Genomic DNA, 17,084 nt, shown 5'->3' with positions numbered 1-17,084 from the left:
GTTTTACTTTAAACTGTTTCCAGTGGTCTAGAGTGTGACAAAAATGGTCAGGGGAACTGAACCGAGCAGAAATAGAGGCAACAAAAGACGACAAAGCCTGGAGACCCTAAAACTCGTGTTTCCCAAGCTTGCCTTATCTTTACAACCAGAGATCAGGTAGAACACAGATTCCTGGACACTTCCCTTAGAGCACTGGGTGAGGCTAAGCAATCTGCATTTTTTAAAAGACTTATTTATTTACTTGAAAGGTAGAGAGAGAGAGAGAGAGAGAGAGAGAGAGATCTTCCTTCCACTTGTTCATTCCCCAAATGGCTGCAGCAGCCAGTGCTGGGCCAAGCCAAAGGCAGGAGCCAGGAACTCTACCCAGGTATCCCATGTGGGTGGCAGGTGCCCAGGTACTTGGGCCATCTTCTTCTGCCTCCTCAGGTGCAATAGCAAGGACCTGGATCAAAAGTGGAGCAGCCAGGACTGGAACCAGAATTCATATGGGATGCCAGCATTAGCATCTTACCCTGCTGGGCCACAGTGTCAGCCCCGGGAATTTGCATTTTAATGAGCACCTCAGAGACTTCTGATGCAGTCTGGGGAGCATGCGTGGAAATAAGTGAGCAAAACTGAGTTCTGATCTCCTGTGTTTTCCCCAAGAGGCTTTTAGGTTTTACATCAAAGTATATGATCCACATTAATTAACTTTTGTATCTGATGCAAATATGAACCAAAATTGATTTTTTGGCATACACATATCCAATGATCGTGACACCATTTCCTGCAAAGACTATCTTTTCTCCACTTATTTCCCTTCACACCTTTGTTGAAAACCAATTGGCCATATGAGGGGGCTTCCAGAAGCTCATGGAAAATTCAGGTAGTCATTTAATTCAACTCCTCCATGAACTGTTTGAGGCTCCTCATGTTCACGTGCATCTCCTGGGTGCTCTCTACTCCACTGCTTTATTTGTCTCTCTTGATGCCACTACCACCCTGTCTTGATTGTTGTAGCTTTAAAATAGGCATCAAAGCCTGATAATGTAAATCTCCCAACTTTGCTCTTCTTTTTCAAAGAAACTCTTGCTATTCCAGGTCATCTGCATTTCCATCTGAATTTTAGAATCAGCTTGTCCATTTTTGCAAAAAGGCTTATGGGATTTTGATTTGAATTGTGTGGCATTGACAGATCAACTTGGAGATAGCAGACATCTGAACAAAATTGAGTCTCTGACCCATAAATACAGTGTATTTCACCATAATTCATCAACATTTTGAAGTTTTTTATATATAGGTCTCACGTATCTTTATATATTTATCCCTAAGTAGTTCATATTTTTGAAGCTTTTTTGAATAGTATCAAGATTTAAATCACCATTTCTTACTGCTTATTGGTAGTGTACAGGAATATAAATGATTTTCGTAAATATATTTTGTATCCTGCAGCCATGCTAAACTCAGTTACTAGTTCTAGGTTTGTTTGGGCTTTGTTTTACAATTTCCTTAGACTGTTACACAGATAACAATTTTTTTCTGCAAATAAAGACAGTTTTATTTCTTGCTTTCTACTTGGATGTCCTTTATTTCTTTTTCTTGCCTTATTGCATTGGCTAGAACTTTAGTACAATTCTGAATAGAACAAAGGTGAACATTCTAGCCTTACACTCCTGATGTTTCGGGAAAAGGATTCAGTCTCACACCATTAAGTGTGATGTTAGCTGTGGGTTTTTCATGTGTTCTCTTTATCAAGTTGAGGAAGTTCCCTTTTCTTCCTAGTTTTCTGAAAGTTTTTTTTTTTTTAAAGATTTACTCCCGATTTGAAAGGCAGAGTTACAGAGAGGCAGAGGTGAGAGAGAGAGAGAGAGAGAGAGAAGTATTCCATCAGCTGGGTCACTGGTTCCCTTGCCAAATGGCCACAATGGCCAGAGCTGCACCAATCCAAAGCCAGGAGCCAGGAGCTTCCTCCTGGACTCCCACACAGGTGCAGGGGCCCAAGGACTTGGGCCAACTTCTACTGATTCCCCAGGTCATAGCAGAGAGCTGGATGGGAAGTGGAGCAGCCGGGACTCAAACTGGCACCCACATGGGATGCTGGCACTGCAGGCTGCAGCTTTACCTGCTACGCCACAGCGCCAGCCCCTCTGAAAGTTTTAAGTAAGAATGAATAGTGAATTTTGTGAAATGCTTTTTCTGCATCTGAGAGATGAACCTATGGTTTTAGCCTGTCAGTATGGTGGATCACATTGACTAATTTTCAGATGCCCAATCAAACTTGCATTTCCTGAGGTGATCCCCCAGTTTGTGACAACAGGCTATGTATCTTTATATTTAACGAGATTGAAATATTAAAATGTTGGCCAGCCCAGCTCTCTGCGGTGGCCAGTGGAGGATGGCCCAGGTCCTTGGGCCCTGCACCCCATGGGAGACCAGGAGAAGCACCTGGCTCCTGCCTTCGGATCAGCGCGGTGCACTGGCCGCAGCGCGCCAGCCGTGGTGGCCATTGGAGGGTGAACCAATGGCAAAGGAAGACCTTTCTCTCTGTCTCTCTCTCTCTCTATCTAACTCTGCCAGTCCAAAAAAAAGGAAATATTAAAATGTTAATAATTTTTGCATCTGTGTTCATAAGGGATATTTCTCTGAAGTGCTTTTTCCCTGTCTCTGTCCATTTTTGGTGTTAGAGTAATATTTGCAACAAAAATAAGCTGGGAAGTATTTCCTATAATTTGAGCAGAATTGGTGTAATATTTTAAATTTGGTAGAGTTCACCAGTGAGGCAATTTGAAATGATGATTTCTTTGTGAGAAACATTTTAAAATACAAACTCTTATATTTGTATTATTCTTTAGTATCCTTTTAAAATTTGGAGAATCAGTAGCATTGTTACTTCTCTCATTCTTAATATTGGTCATTTGAATTGTTTCTCTTTTTTCCCCTACTCTTTGGTTTCACTGATTTTCTCTATAATTTTTTCTATTGTCTATCCCGTTGATTCCTGCTCTGATCTTTATTATGTCCACCATTCTGATTACTTTGAGCTACATATGCATCTTTTTTTTCTTTCCTACTAGTTTCTTAAGGTGAAAACACAAGTCATTGATTTGCAACCTTTCACATATTCTATGATAGACATCTTGTGCTAGAACTTTCCTGTTAAGAACTTCTTCAGGGGCTTGCACTGTGGCGTAGCAGGTAAAGCTGCCACCTACAGTGCCAGCATCCAAATGGGCACCGGTTCAATTCCTGGCTGCTCCACTTCCAATCTAGCTCTCTGCCGTGGCCTAAGAGGGCAGTAGAAGATGGCCCAGGTCCTTAGGCCTTTGCACCCACGTGGGAGACCCGGAATAAGCTCCTGGCTCCTGGCCACTGTAGCCATTTGGGGAGTAAACCAGCAGATGGAAGACCTTTCTCTCTATCTCTCCTTCTCTCTGTTTGTAATGCTACCTCTCAAATACATGAAAATCTTTTTTAAAAATAGCATAAAAGGTAGTGAGGAGAAGCTGAAATGTAATATTCTTATACTACATTGAAGCAATACAGTATTAGTCAATGCTAGACTATGCAGAGCTACAGATGAGAAATATAAACCTCAAAGCTACCACTAAACTAACACAAAAAATTATAGCTAAAAAGCCAACAAGGAGATAATACGGATAATAAAAAATACTCAGTACAAAAAAAAAACTAAAAAAAAAAAAGATGTGGGGGAGATAAAGAGCAAGTAAGAGACAAGAAAACAAACAGAAAGGTGACAGATTTAAGCCCCCCCCCTGTCTCTCTCTCTCTCTCTCCCTCCCTCCACCTCCTCCCTCTCCTCCCAACCCCTTTGCTCTGCTTCTCAAAGAAGGAAATAAACCAACTTTAAAAAAATAGGTAACTTTCATCACCATATATCTAAAAAACATGTGGTATTACCACAAAGACCAACATGTAGATTAATAGCACGGAATTTGGAAAAGATTCACATATATATGGACAAGTGATTTTCAGTAGCGATGCAAAAGGAATTGAGTGCAAAGTTCTCTGAGTTAGGCAAAAAACATGTCTTTTATAGACAACAAAACCATGCTCTATAAAACAAAAACTGAACTTCATTATAATATAAAACTTTTGTTCCTCAAGACACATAGGTAAGATGAAAATACAAGATATGTCTTAAGGAAAATCATTGCAAATAGAACATCCACTAAAAGATTCATATCCAAAATAGATAAACAAGACTCAAAACTCAACAATAAGAAAAAAGTCAATAAACAGCTCAACAAAAAATAAACAATGATTTGAGTAGATTCTTACCAAAGAAGATACACAGAGAGCTAATCATAACATAAAAGATACAAACATAGGTATGAGGGAAATAGACTAAAACCATAATCATATACCCCTAGTCACATATTAATGTGGCCAAAATTAAGTCTGACAGTACCAAGTGCTGGCAAGGGTAGAGAGCAACTGGATTGTTACACATTGCTGGTGAGAATGTTACAGCCACTGTAGAAAATAGATTGGCAGTTCTTTTTTTTTTTTTTTTTTTTTTTACAGGCAGAGTGGACAGTGAGAGAGAGAGACAGAGAGAAAGGTCTTCCTTTTGCCATTGGTTCACCCTCCAATGGCCGCCGTGGCCGGCGCACCACACTGATCCGAAGCCAGGAGCCAGGTGCTTCTGGTCTCCCATGTGGGTGCAGGACCCAAGCACTTGGGCACTCCACTCCTGGGCCACAGCAGAGAGCTGGCCTGGAAGAGGGGCAACCGGGACAGAATCCGGCGCCCTCACCAGGACTAGAACCTGGTGTGCCGGCGCCGCAAGGCGGAGGATTAGCCTATTGAACCGTGGCGCCGGCCCTAGATCGGCAGTTCTTAAACGAGTTAAATATACACCATACATGATCCAGCCAATTTGCTCTTAGGTATTATCCCAAGAAAAATGGAAGCTTACACCTACACAATGACTTGTACACAAGTGCCCAGAACAGCTTTATTTGTAATAACCCCAAACTGGAAACAACTCAGATGCCCATCAGCAGATAAACAAATGAGTGAGTACAGTACATGCATACATGAATGAAGTTCTTCTCAGTAAGAAAAAGGAATGCAAAATTAACAAATGTAACAATGCAGATGATCCTCCAAATAATTATACTGAGTGACGGAAACCAGAAAAAAATTAGGTGTACATTGTAGGATTCCACTGATGCACAATCTTGGAAAATGCAGACTAATTATTTTTGGTGACAGAAAACACATCCATGGCTGCCCAGGGATGGAGGAGAGCAGGTGTGGAGTGGTGGGAGGGTGAGAGTGAGCATCAGAGGGTGGAATTCCAAAGGCTGTGAGGAAACTTTCATGGGTAGCGGATGTCCCTTATCTTGGCTGTGGAGACAGATTCATGAGTATGTCAGTTTATCAAATGATGCACTTTAAACAGGTGAGGTTTCTTGGAAGTGGCTTAAACCTCAGTAAGACTTTAAAGTGTGCAAGGGTCTTTTTGTACTCACATACATTTATTGTCTCTACTCACCAAAGGATTTTAGTGCAACTCCATACTACCACACACACAAGCATGATTCTAGCCTCAGGTAATGTATGATCTTGTTTCTGCATGATAGAGATAAACACGGACACAAAATACACTCATCCACACATCACTGGTTCTTGAGATATTATTTGACAGTAATTCGCAAATCATCAGCTGTCTGTATCCCTATTTTTAAAAAATTTTTTTAAATATTTATTAATGTTATTTGAAAGGCAGAGTTACAGCAAGGCAGAGGCAAAAAGAGAGAGAGAGAGAGAGAGGTCTTCCATCTGCCAGTTCACTTCCCAAATGGCCACAACAACTGGACATGAGCTGATCCAAAGCCAAGATCCAGGAGCTTTTTCCAGGTCTCCCACACAGGTGCAGGGGCCCAACTGACTTGGACCATCTTCTGCTGCTTTCCCAGGCCATTGCAGAGAGTTGGATTGGAAGAGTAGCAGCCAGGACTAGAACGGGCACCCATATGGGATGCTGGCACCACAGGCGGAGGATTAACCTATTGTGCCACAGCACCAGCCCCAAATATGTATTTTCTTAATCTCAAAACAGTACCAGAGTGGGCTGGCACTGTGGTGTAACAGGTAAAGCCACCATCTGCAGTGCCGGCATCCCACATGGGTACCAGTTCAAGTTCCGGCTGCTTCACTTCCAATCCAGCTCTCTGCTATGGCCTGGGAAAGCAGTAGAAGATGGCTCAAGTGCTTAGGTCCCTGCACCGCGTGGGAGACCCAGCAGAAGCTACTGGCTCCTGGCTTCGGATTGGCCCAGCTCCAGCCATTGTAGCCATGTGGGGGAGTGAACCAGTGGATGGAATACCTATCTCTCTTTCTCTCTGCCTCTGCCTCTCTGTAACTCTGCCTTTCAAATAAATAAGTAAATCTTTTTTAAAAAAAGAAGTACCAGATATCTGTAAAATGATGGTTAATTTTTTGTCTTGATTTTTTCCTCTTACTGTGATTTTTCTCTGTGTTTAAGCACCTAGTCTACAGCACTGTTTATGTTCAGGTAGGGCTGGCTCGGATGGCAGAAATTAACCCTTAGTTAATGGGCTTCAAAGGGAATCCAGGTCAGGACATAAACAGTAGATTCAGAAAAATGTGTAGTGATGAAAGGTGGAGCAGAGCGAAGAAAAGCAGCCGGACAAGAGGAAAAGAACTCAGAAATGGGAAAACGAACACTGGATGACTCCGGGTGCTGGAGAAGAGGCCAACTGCCCAGTGAGTGCGGCTGCACGGCTGAGATAGCAGTTTGCCAGACGCGCCTGGTGACCTGAGAGATCAGGAAACCAGGGCCCCTTTCCTCGAAAGATGCTCGGAGCCTGGCAGGACCCGGAGCTGGAGCCCAGGAGGCGCTGAGAGGTAGAGATCTGGCTGGAAGAGTGCAAGATCACATCCCACAGTTTGTGCCAGCCTCGAGGGTTTAGCGCAATGTCAGCCTATTCCTTAGCCCCCAAGGGGGACATGGAATGTTCCAGATGGCTGGCCCTAGGCACAGGCCATGCCGTACAAACCAGAAGATCATGTTATCACGGCATGAGCCAAAACCCAGGAAATCAAATAGGGAGGCTCTTGTCGGAGTCTGACCATGACACCTGCTCAGGCAGCTCCCCTGCTGGTGCTCAGCACCCACCGTGAGCTTCGGCGTGAGCTGCAATCCGGGGGAGAACCGGGGCAGAGCCTGCATGACTCTGATGGCTTCCAATCTGGATTGGGGAATCTTTGAAAGAAATTAAGTCGTAATAGAATAACAGTCTCGCGTCTTTCCCAACTGATTTTGTGGATTGAGAAATAGAAAAAGGCTATCCCTAAAGTGGTGACGCATGTGATTTAGAGATACTGCAGTGCTCAGATGGAATTACAAATGTCTTAGATAATACCACACCTGTTCTGTACATTGGAAGAAGCCGCATCCTGGTTTGGGGCAGAGACTACAGAGCAGTTGCTGAAATACATAACAAGGCTATGGACTGATAGACCCACAGATCAACAGAAGAGAGAAGTAAAAGAAAAAAAAATAAGTTCACATTTATACAGCCAATTGATTTTTTTTTGACCAAGATGCAAAGGCAACTCCATGGAGAAAGGATAGACATTTTAACAAATGGCATTGAAATGACTTGGCATTTAAATGAAAAAATTAAAAAAAAATCCAAACACTATTGACCCATCGACCCATGTCTTATACATATTCAAATATTAGCTCAAAGTAGATAATGGGCCTAAAAGTAAAACCCCAAACTGTAAAAGTTCTGGAAGATTTTACAAGAAAAAAAATCTTTGAGACCTCAGATTTGGCAAAGGGCTCTTAAATGTGATACCAAAAGCACAATCCATACAGAAAATATTGCTGTGTCACATGTCATCAAATTCTCAAACTATTGCTCTTTGGGAGGATGAAAAGAAAAGCCACAGACGGGAGGAAAACATTTGCAAATCACATGACTGAAAGAGGAATTGTATCCAGAGTATATAAAAGATTCTCAAAACTCAACAATAAAAAAAGCAAACCGCCCAAAAAACCCATGAGCCAGGGATTGGAGCAGACATTTCCCCAAAAGGTACATGGTTGGCCAATAATCACACGCCAGGATGTGGTACCCGTCGTTGAGGAAACATGGCTTGAAGTCACAATAAGACATACTATGCACCAGCCGGTAGGACTAGAAGTCATGTGTTTAGTGGACAGGTTCAAGTGTTGGTGAGGATGAGGGCAACAGGGACTCCCATGCACCTGCTGGATGACACACAAACTTTAACAAGTGCATTGGGAAGCAGTTTGTCCATTTTTAACAAAGCTAAACACTCACCATAAGAGCCAACAATTCAAGCCTGGGTGGAGCCTTATTTTCACACAGAAACCTACATATGAACATTTATAGTAGTTTTGATTATAATCATTCAAAGCTGGCACAGCAGTTAAACCACCACTGGGGACTCCCGCAACCCATATTGGAGTACCTGGCTTTGAGTCCCGTCTCTGGCTCCTGACTCCAGCTTCCTGCAAACGCAAACCCTGGGAAGCAGCAGGTGATGGCTCAAGTGCTTGGATCTCTGCCACTCACACAGAAAACCCCAGTGGAGTTCCAGGCTCCTGACTTCAGTTTGATGCAGCCCCAGCAGCTGTGGGCATTTGAGGACTGAACCAGCGGATAGGAGAGAGCTCTCTCTCTCTCTTACTCACTCTTGCTAGAAACAGCTTGTGTGTTCAACTTGGTTGAACATTATTCTAGATGTTTTTAGTGAGGATGTTTTTGGATAAGATGAACATTCAAATTGGTGGGCTTTCACCCAGCTGATTTTGAAAAACATCTCTCTCTCTTTCTCTTTCTCTCTCTCTCTCTCTCTCTCCTTCTCTCTCTTTCTCTTTCTCGCTTTTCAGAGGAATAGAAGTTTTGTCTTTTTCAACACTGGATCCTGTGTGCCTAAAACAGTGGCTTGGCCAGAATAAAACTCACTAAGATTGGCTGAGTATTGAATGAATAATCTTCTCCAGGCATGGCACCAAAGGCAAGCCACTGTACCAGGTTGTTTCTCTTTATCCTCCTGTGGAATAGATGGTGTAACTGTCGCATGATTGACAACAGCCCTGCCTCCTCTCACCTCCTGGAGCGTGTGCAGTAACTCCAGCCTTTCTACAGAGGACCTGTCATGGAGCCCACTGGTCTTCCTGGGTTTACCTTAAATGCTTCTCTATGCATGTTGTCAGCACCACAAGTAAGCAAGCAAGCATCTAATTAAGACCTACTTTGTGGCGGAAACAGAGCTGGATTCTGAGCAGCCTCTACCATAGCATCACCCTGCTCAGCAAATCAGAGAGCAGAGGCCTGGAGAGAATACACGTCTTAATGTCACAAAAAGATTGAGGACTGGTAACCCCCAGGTTTTAACATATTTCTTTAAAAGCCACCTGCTATACACAATTTAACTATTCCTATTAAGATTCTGACATGTAGGACTAGGTTTAAGGTTTTAGGAAGGAAATGTCAAAAACAGAGACACACAGACATTCATGATCATTCAAACATACTCTTGAGCGTCTACCGTGGTCCAGGCACCATGGGAGGCCCTGGGGACAGTGACGGGTAACACAGTCAGAGGGCTGATAACTCTTCAGTCCTACATCAGCATTGATGCTCTCGTGTCCATTTGCACATTTGGAGTCTAAAGTCCAGCAACAAATAGACCTCGTATTAGTCAGAGTAGGCTAAATGCATCACAGCCAACCTCAAACATGAGGAGCAAAATACAAGAAAAATAGACTGACCTCATGTGCAAAGTCCAATGGCCATGGACCTAGTTGGCTCTTCCCGAGTTGCTAATTCAGGATCCCAGATTTCTTTCAGATGTTGGCTCTGCCATCTCGCAGCTTTGGAACAGTCCTAGTGTCAACTGGCCTGCCCTTACAAGTAGGCCTCCATCCTTTTTCCCACAATCTCCTGCCTGAAACCGAATCACATGACCAACTTAACTGCAAGGAAAGCTGGGAAATGCAGGGGAACCTACAGAATTTTATGCCCACCAAGAGTCATCTTCATTGATTCCAAAGAGACCATGAGGATTTTTTTTTTAGGAAATCTCAAAATTTCCAAATTTCTAAAATGTTTCATGAAATTTAATCCTTTCTGTATCTGGGGATTCAGTTCAGCAATAAGTGCAGTCCACACAGTCATTCAGGGCCCCAGGCAGTTTGGCCATATTAACAAGTCCTCAGGGCCAGACCAGAAATTGCACTCATCACCTCCACTCGCATTCTATTGGTTAGAACTCGGTCACATGACCATAGCCAGCTAGGAAGCGTAGTCTATAAGCCAGGCAGAAGGGAGAGGTAGTCACGCTCCTCCCCTCTCCCACTGGTGTCCTGCCCTAATCCCTTCCTTCTGTGACTTGGCATGTGTGTTTTTTGCTCTGTCTCCAACCAGATACATCAGTCGGTTTCCCAATTCTGGCTTTTCAACAAAGATGTAATCTGAGAAATTACTGAATGTGCTCTCCACAGCAAACCCTAAGTTCTTTTGAAATTCACTCATCCGGTGCTAACTCCCTTCGTTCCCCACAAGAGGAGGGCAGGGACTTGTCTTGTTTTGCCCAGTATCCTATTCCCAGTGCCTGGAACAGTATGCCTTGTCCATTGTAGGTGACCCAACAAAGACTTGTTGAATGAGCATACGAATCTGTTCAGGAAGTTCCCATTCAATGTTGGAAGGCATCTTCCCCGAAGGCTTGGTGTATAGGATCCGTGATGTGCATCACCTGCTCCCGACTCGCTCACTCACATCCCACTTCTTCCTCACCCATGGCAAACTTCAAAGAAACCACAAGGCCTGGATTCCACTTTCGGGACTGCTGGTCCAGGTGGACACTGGAGCGAAGGAAACCTCCGAGCTCACATGACCCTGGCTGTCCAATGTTTGTCATCACTGGTCGTGGGGACAGAAGACCCTGTGGCTGGGATCGGGGTTGCTGTGGAATGAGCCCCCTGCTGGCCAGGAAGAGAGACCTGCTGGTGTTCCAGCTCAGCCACCTCGCCGCTGAGTGGTTTCCAGAAGTCACCCGAAGGCTCTGAGCTTCAGGGAGGAGAGAACAGGCGCTCCCGTGCCAACTTCGCAGAGTCGACATCAAGTCATGTTCTGTTCATCTGTTCCATAAATATTGACCTGGGTTCTGGAGATCCATCAGTGAGTGAACCACGGTGTGCCTCAGAGCTGATGGTGAAAGCCAGTAGGCTGTCAACAGATCAAAAAATGAATATATACAACAGGCAAGGGCACTTTAACAGTTTGTGAAAATGGAATTAACTTTTGAAATTTATGAATAGTTTTTTTTCATAATACACAGTTTCCATAAAGCTTCTGAAGGCCCCTCATACATCATACATACAGCAAAGGTCCCGGGGTGACGTAGGCTGGGTATTTATGTGGAACCTCAGAGAGGCCAGGTCGGCTGCAGCGTGTGACTGGAGGAAGGCTGTATGTAAGTTCAGGAAGTAGCATGGTGCTAGATCCACCCGGTCTCTGCAGACTGTGGGGAAGATTTTGGCTTTTACTCTGATCAGGATAAAAACCCATTTTTTTTGTCTTGAGCATAGAAATGGTGTGACGTGACACGTGATTTTTTCTTAAGTTCATTCCAGCAGCAGTGGGGAGAGCAGGCTGTGTACAAGTCAGGTGGGGAGCAAGGAGAGCTGTGGCGAGGTCGCTGCAGCCACGCAGGTGAGAGATGGCAGAGGCTTGGCTCAAGCCGATGGCAGAGGCGATGGTGCGAAGTCGTCAGGTTACGGGTATCTGCTGAAGGCAGAATGAACCCGAGAAAAGACAGGAGTCCAGAACAACTTGAGGGCTTTGGCTTAAGCAGTGAGAAAATGGAGTTGCTACTTAGTGAGGGGGAACACCACCGAGAGGCCATACAGAAGCTCCCACTCTCCTAAGACCTCAGTTTGGGAAACGCTGGTTCTGAGAGGCTGATTGGCCCTCCAGTGGTGACACGTGGTGTTGACTTGACCACCTGGAGCTCAGGGAAGAGGCCCAGTGTTGAGCAACACAGCTGGGAGTTGGCAACCTGTTTAAAGCTTTGAGATCACCTAAGGAGAGAGCTCAAAAGAGAGGATTGTGAGGAATAAGTAAGAGGAAACTTCGATGCCTAAAAGTTTGGGGGAGGAGTGAGACATGGCAAAGAAAAAACTAAGGTAAGAAGCAGCCAATGAAGTAGGGAGAACAAGCGGAGGGAAGTCATGGAAGTTGGCAGGGCAGGAGGGACCACACATGTGGTGTGGTGCCTTGGCCGTGAAGCATGATGGTAAACAGAACCCCCAATACACCAGTGATCACACTCAATGTAAGTGGATTAAGTAGGGGCCAGCACCATGGTGCAGTGGGTTAATCTGCCTGCAGTGCTGGCATCCCATATGGGCGTCGGTTCTAGTCCCAGCTGCTCCTCTTCCAATCCAGCTCTCTGCTATGGCCTGGGAAAGCAGTAGAAGATGGCCTAACTCCTTGGGTCCTTGCACCCGCATGGGAGACTGGAAGAAACACCTGGTTCCTGGCTTCGGATTGGTGTAGCTCCAGCAGTTGCGGCCATTTGGGGAATGAACCAATGGAAGGAAGACCTTTCTCTCTGTCTCGCCCTCTCATTGTTTGCAACTCTACCTATCAAATAAATAAAATAAATCTTTAAAAAAAGTGGAATAATAGTCCAACTAAAAGTCTACAGAAAGAAAATACTATCTAACTCCACACTGCTTATGAGAGATGGACCCTAAAAGCAAGGATAGGGAATAAGTATAAATTACCACATGATAAAATGTTGTTCAAAAGAAAGCTGCTGTAGCTTTACTGAAAGCAAAGTAGATCAACGGCAAGCAGCATAATTCAGATCAAATAAAAATTTCATAATAATAATAAGGCGAATCCTCCAGAAGACATACAAAGTCTACGTTCACCTGTACGTAAAATACAAGGGTTCTACAAAATATTCATGGACAATGGAAATAAAAGATACTATGTGTGTTCCATAAGCTTGTTGAAGATCACTTGTCCAGCTTCATAATGTGGAACACCAAAATCTCCTAAGCACCAGGCAATGTAGGCAATCTCCATTCCTAATAGGAGGCTTTAGCAGGCTTCTCTCAAGAAAGGCCACAAGCAGAACACCAGTAGGGATAGTATGAGATCCCACAACACAGCGAGCCCGTGTGATATATTGAAACGTACAGAACATTGTGCTGGAAAGAGCATCTGTTCTTTCCAAGTGCACATGGAACATTTATGCTGGCCATAAAGGAAATTTCAACAAATTTCAAAGGATTGAAATCACTCAGAATATGTGCTCTGACCACAGAAGAATTAAGCTGGAAATCAATAATAAAATAAGTAGAAATTCCCCCCAAATACTTGGAAATTAAGCAATATACTTTTAAATAGGTCAAACAAAAAAAGTTCTGTGGAAATTGGAAAATATCTTTAAGTGGTAATGAAAATATGACATATCAAAACATGCGGGTGTGGTAAAAACTCTCCTTAGAGACGAGCTGTAGCCTTACATACACGTAGTTAAAACGAGTAAAGAATGAAGATAAATCTAGTTGTCTCACAAACAAAGAACAGCACATTTGATATCTAAAGAAACTAGAGGGAAGGAAATAATAAAAAACCAAGAGAAGAAATTGATGACATATGAAACAGACTTTCAGCAAAGAAAATTAACTTGCTCAAAGTTGGTATTTGTAAAGGAATAATAAAAACGTTAAGCTTCTGGAATCCTGATAAGAAACAGAGAAGGCACGGATCACCAATTTGAACAAAAAGGAGGGCACCAGTCCTTATTCTCCACATCTTAGAAAGATACTCATTGTATATGATGAGCATGCTAACTTTAATCCATTTAAAATTTTAGGTAGGATGTAAACTCCTTTAGAAAACACCACTAACAACAGCTGACAGGAAGAAATAGAAAACATGGATTAATCTTATACCTATACTAAAGCTGTGGCTGACAATATTTATACAAAGAAAGCTCCAGGCTTTCCTCCAAATGAGTCCCAAGTGAATTCCTCCAAGTATTTCTGAAATAAATGACAGCAATATTATATAAACATTTGCATAGACTAAGAAAAATGTATTCCCTAATTTGTTTAATGAGGTCATTGTAACTTCAACACAAAAAATGGACCAGGATGTGAAGGCAAATTACAGACCAATTAATCTTATCACCAGAGGTGCAAAAACTACCAAACTAGCACACTGGATTCAGTGAAAAATAAAAATGACAGTAAGTCATGAGCAAGTTGGATTTGTTCCAGGACTAAAAGGTTGATTTCATCTTTAAAAAAATTGCTATGACTCACTGCATTAACAGAATAAAGCGTGAAATCATCTAATCATCCATAAATACAGCAATGGCTTTTGATGAAACAACACACACGTCCACGATATTTTAAAAACTCTGTCTGGGGCTGGCATGGTAGCACAGTGCATTAAGGTGCTGCCTGCAATGCTGGCATCCCATACAAGCACGGGCTCCAGTGCAGGCTTCTCCAGCTCTGATCCAGTTCCTGCTACTGTGTCTGGGAAGGCAGCAGAGGATGGCCCAAGTGCTTGAGCCCCTGCACCCACGTGGGAGGCCCAGATGGAGTTCCAGGCTCTTGGCTTCAGCCTGGCCCAGATCTGACATTGCAGCCATTTGGGAAGTGAACTGGAGGATAGGAAATCTCTCTTTCTCTCTCTCTCTCTCTCTCTCTCTCTGTGTGTGTGTCTGTGTGTGTGTGATACTCTTCCTATCTCTCTGTAAAATGTCTTTCAAATAAATAAAAATGAGATAAAAACCATCTCTGCAAACGGGAATAAAAAGCAACCTCCTTAATCCAATGCAGAGTATTTTTTTAAGACAACAAACCCATGGCAAATAGTATGATCAGTGGTAAGATAAGGAAAACTTCCTGCCTGAGAATTAAGAATGATACCTGTTTTCACCACTTCCATTAAATATTGAATAGGAAGTTCTAGCCAGCTCATGAAAAAAAGGAAGGAGAAAAAGGTATGCAGTTTGGAAAGGAAAAATAGAACAACTGATATTTGCAGAAATATATATCTGTGTTCATAGTCAATACAAAAGGATTTACAGACAATAAGTGCATTTCAGAAGGCCACTGGATAGAAGGCAAATGACATGTAAAAGTCAATTGTATTTCTAGATAACAGCAAAGTCATATGGAAAATAAAACTTTAAAAGAATACTGTCCATATTAGAATAAAATGTGGAACAATTAATTAGAAAAACCAAGACCTAGATAAATGGAGAGCAGACCATATTCTTGGATTAGAAGACACAATATTTGCAAAATATTGGTTTTATCCCAAACTTCTTTACAAATTCAATGTAATTCAATCAAAGTCCTAAAAGATTTTTGTGAAACTTTGTGAGTCAATTGTCAAAGTTATATGGAAATGTATAGGACAATGAAAAAAAGGCAAAGTAATCCCGAGGAAAAAGAACAAAACTGGGAATCGTCAACCATCAAACAGCAGGACCTCTTACTAAGACAGCATGTTGAAAGCTGAAGGACAGTGAAACACTCCAGAGGCCAGAAAAATACCCCCATTCTGCAGGCACCTGATTTAGGACAAAGGTGACACTGGAGTGTGGTGTAGGAGAGAAGGGATGACCAGCATTTAAAATAAATGCTACTGGGCCAATTAGATGTCCATCTGAAAAAGTGAATTACAATCCCCACTTCACACCACACAATTCTAGATGGGCTATAGTTCTGTGCAAAGTAAATTATAAAATTTCTGGAAGAAAATATAACAGCTCATCATGACTTTGGAGTGCCCAAAGATTTCTCAAACATCTCCCCCACACACATACACATGCATAAACATGCACGCATACACACACACATACCAATACACACGCATAAACATGCACACATACACACATGCACACACATGCACATACACACACATATAAACACACAAGTATTAACCATACAAGAAATAATTGATAATTTGGCTCTATTAAAATTAAAGAGTTCCCGTTCATGAAAAACACCATTTGTTTTTGTTGTTGTTCTAAGATTTATTTTTTATTTATTTGAAAGACAGAGTTACAGAGAGAGATAGAGACAGAAAGAGAGGTCTTCCATCCTCTGGTTCAGTCCCCAGATGGCCGCAATGGCTGGAGCTGCGTCAATACGAATCCAGGATCTAGGAGCTTCTTCCGGGTCTCCCACGTGGGTGCAGGGGCCAAAGGACTTGGACCATCTTCTACTGCTTTCCCAGGCCATAGCAGAGAGCTGGATCAGAAGAGGAGAAGCCAGGACTAGAACCAGCGCCCCATATGGGATGCCAGCGCCTCAGGCCAGGGCTTTTACCCGCTGTGCCACAGCGCTGGCCCTGAAAAACACCATTTGGAGACTAAAAAGACAAACCAAAGAGAGAGAAAAATATTCACATACGTTTATTATCTTAAGGACTCATATATAGGATAATAGTTGCTGTCATTCAGTAAGGACTGTTCAAATGAACCAAAAGAAAAATGAGCAAAAAAAAGCACTTATCAAAAGAAGAGATAAAAATAGCCAATATCAAAATGTGCTCAATATCACTAGTCATTAGAGAAACACAATGAAAGAATCACCAGCGAGGCACATGCATCACAATGGCTATAATTAAAAAATCATACTACCAAGTAGTGCGGGGGATATGGTGCAACTGGGACGCCCCTCCTCTGCACTAGGCATGTTACTCAACTGCTGTGGGAGACCAGCAATGCCTGGGGAAGCTGAACACACATGCGTGCACCTTACCACGCACAAGGACCATTCCAAGGAATGTGAATAGGTATATTCCCAAATGGCACGTAAAAATATTTCTAAGAGCATATTCATAATAGCAAAAGATGATTGGCATAAAATTAATAATAGCATAAAATTTAACTGAAATGTGATCCCTGTTAAACATAAGAGTAGGAATAAGAGAGGGAAGAGATATATAATTTGGGACATGCTCAAGCTGACTTGCCCCAAATGGTAGAGTTAGAAACATACCAGGGGACTCCAATTTAATCCCATCAAG

General features: G+C 42.8%; 1 long non-coding RNA gene across 3 annotated transcripts in view; it reads right to left on the bottom strand.

Moving 5' to 3' along the window:
* Positions 1 to 16,061: 16,061 nt before the first annotated feature.
* LOC149126156 (uncharacterized) overlaps positions 16,062 to 17,084 on the bottom strand; it is a 116,747-nt gene continuing 115,724 nt past the window's right edge. Inside the window, exon 4 of one of the 3 annotated variants that reach the window (XR_016236465.1) lies at positions 16,062 to 16,303. This is a non-coding gene — a long non-coding RNA (uncharacterized LOC149126156). Of the gene's footprint in view, positions 16,425 to 17,084 lie in introns of all 3 variants that reach the window. The other 2 variants (XR_016236464.1, XR_016236466.1) reach the window with 2 other exon arrangements.

This window comes from Oryctolagus cuniculus, chromosome 6 (assembly GCF_051225735.1).
Source record: "Oryctolagus cuniculus isolate XC-2025 breed Fujian yellow rabbit chromosome 6, ASM5122573v1, whole genome shotgun sequence".
Classification (NCBI taxonomy): Eukaryota; Metazoa; Chordata; class Mammalia; order Lagomorpha; family Leporidae; genus Oryctolagus; species Oryctolagus cuniculus.
Note: the sequence above shows the minus strand (reverse complement) of the source record. Positions and strands in the feature narration are given on the sequence as shown.